Source organism: Pseudochaenichthys georgianus, unplaced genomic scaffold, assembly GCF_902827115.2.
Source record: "Pseudochaenichthys georgianus unplaced genomic scaffold, fPseGeo1.2 scaffold_1422_arrow_ctg1, whole genome shotgun sequence".
NCBI classification, from domain to species: Eukaryota; Metazoa; Chordata; class Actinopteri; order Perciformes; family Channichthyidae; genus Pseudochaenichthys; species Pseudochaenichthys georgianus.
Genome location: NW_027262283.1, coordinates 12,373 through 15,465, shown reverse-complemented (window position 1 = coordinate 15,465; position 3,093 = coordinate 12,373).

Sequence of the window (3,093 nt, the reverse complement as noted above, 5' to 3'; positions counted from 1 at the left end):
ATCCAGGAACTATCGGAACTATTCCTGGAAAAAGTACTCCGGTGTGAAAGCGCCTGATGGTGTTTAGAACCTCCTCAGGTGAACCAGCTGTCTACCTCAGTGTGGTACAGAATGAGCAGCCGCAGAACTGCCAACCTTTAAAACTACTACACTTTAAGGGGAAAGGCTTACAGTGTATTTGCATAATAAGGGAAACAAAGAGTGGAGAAATAAATATGAGCCTAGGTGCATACAAGTCCAGGGCGGACTTAAAGATCCCAAGTCATGCTTTTCCGGTTATTACCCGTCCCCTTGTGTTATGTAGCTTTTCCTGCATGTAAACGGTCTGCAGAGTCACAAACCCTCAAAGTACACCCTGTAGGGCGTAAAACTCGAACACAGGAAAGACCTGTCTGTGCTGCCCCAGAAAGCCTCGTTGGACATTTCTCTTTTTGACAGTTACTCATATCCCTGACGTCAAATGCAATGTGAGGGTGTTTCTGTGCTCAGTGTTTTAGACGGAGCACACCTTTACCTGAGGGCCGCGCTGCTGCAGGGACTCGCTATCAGATCCAAATCTGCAGCTCTGGATACAGTTGGAGGTAAACGGAAGCATTGCTCACTAAACAAACTCAGTTAGGGCTTTTCCCGGGCCAACTGTCTGATAAGGCGAACAGTCAGGCACACTGCTGCTGAGTGAGAGAGTGATTGTTCAACAGCATGCCTGCCTGCACACTGTACCGCTTTAACATCAGTACTATAATAGATGTTTAGTGCATACTTGTTTTAAAACTAAGCAACGTTTTAACACATCTACCATCCAGAGAAAAGGTGAATGGACCCCTATGCTATGGACAGTTATGGCGCGTTTCCACTGCTCGCTTTAAGCGTGCCGAGCCGTGCGGGGCCCGTTTTTGGTTGCGTTTCCACTTGGCCTAGTACCGGCTAGCGGGTCCTAATTCACAGTTTTTGGGATGGTGGGAAACAGCAATTCGGTCTCCCTGTTTGTACCACACACACAGAGATATTGATAATAAAGTTTACTTTGACTCTGATACATATTGTATTAAATAGACCTCATGAATGTGAGGTGGGGGTTTTCCCATGTTGTTGTGAAGTGCCCCAGGTGGTTCTATGAAGATTTATCCAAATGGTTTCAGGAATACTTTACATACTTTGAAGGCCATATGCAAATGATATGCAAATAAAAAGCAGTGATTCCCCTAGTTAATTCAAAACCTCCCGACTCAACAGACCGGGCGTGTTTGGAGCTGTTTCTTTTCGCAGCTACAGGAGAACGTTTCACCCTGTGTCAGGAGAATCCTGCAGGTGGTTCCAACGTTCCAACGTGCTCCTGTTAGCTTCCTGTTAGCAAGGCTGGGAGAAGGTCCTGCACTTGAGTAAAGGCAGGGAAAGGCATGTTTATTTATATAGCACCTTTCAACCCAAGGCAATTCAAAGTGCTTTACAAAAATGAGAAATAGTGCAGTGGAAACACATTATAAAATGGCATTTAAAAACAGTCATTAAAAAGCAAAGAGAATAAAACATGAAAAACAAAGGTACATGAATACAAATGACAGAGTGTGAGATATGAATAGTTCAGTAAAAGTACCAGAGTGTAGGAATACTCTTTTCGAAGTAGAAATCCTGCATTCAAAATGTTACTCAAATAAAAGTACAAAGGTATTTGCATCTAAATATAGTTAAAGTACCAAAAGTAAAAGTAGTCATTATGCAGAAAAGCCCATTCAAAATAATATGTGATATGTTTTGATTATATTTATTGATTTATTGTGATTAATGTGTTTATCAAAGTTGTAATGACTTTGTATACTGCAGGGTACAGTAGCTTGTGAATTTACTCTAGGTGTAACTAAAGTCTGATTTAAAAGTTGATTATATTTCACATCATTCATCCAAATCTGTAAAGTAACTAAAGGTATTAAATAAATGTAGTGGAGTAAAAGTACACCATTTACATCTGAATTGTAGTGGAAAATAAGTACAAAATAATAAAAAATAGAAATACTCAAGTAAAGTACAAGTACCTCAAAATTGTACTTCAGGACCTCTTCAAATGGTCCGGCAGAGAACTGCTACACCTGGAATACATTTATGGCGCATTTCCACTACAGCTCGGAGCACGGTTTAAGCGTGCCCAAGTGTTTAAAACATAACCTTTTAAAATGCATGGTTTCTGAATGGATATCGGCAAGGCTAACGTTGTATATGCTCACTCCACACTCACAACGACGGCCTACAGACATAAACAAACCAGCGACTGTATTCGCCATGACACAGACAGTCTGTGGTTTGTACTTGTTATATCTTGGTTTTGTGTTTCGCATTGAAGATGACGTCACGGCTCCGCCTACACTGCGTTACAATAGTTACTGGCCCAGTTCCTAAACTGTAATGGAAACGCAGCATAAAGTGAGCCTGGCTTACCAAGGCCTAACTATACCGTACTAAGCCGTGCGAGGCCCTGCAGTGGAAATGCACCATTAGTGCGGCAGCTTAGCAAAATTATGGGGACACGCCGGATAAAAGCACCACATTTTTTCCATGTATTCTACATAACCATAGATTTAAATGTGGGGGGGGGGGGGGTAGCCACTTCATCAAGATGGCGGATGGTGGCCATCTTGGATTTCCAAGATGAGCCGCCATGCAAAAGCTATGAGTGCCAATATCTGGGCTTCCAAGCCATTTAGAAGGTCAATCTTGGTGTGAAAGTATACATTTTCTAGGTCAAGCAATGCATAAAAGCTATTGAGAATATCACTAGATGATTATTTGTACCGAGATCAAATAAATATGGTAACACTGGCAATGTATTCAAATCATTTTTTACTTGGTTCCTAAGCGGCTCGACTATAGCTCATATGTACATTAATATAAGTCATATACATGAATATGCATACATTTAATTTAACTTTATTTGCTTCCTTTTTTTAACATAAAGCATTTTTACATCCAGGCTGTACATTACATTATCTGTCACATTTACAACTGCAAAACACTGTGCATTTCCAGTGTGCCTTCTTGCATGAGCACCTTGCACCACAGCCACTTGCACTTTTACAACCACACTTGACGAGTTCAGTGCAG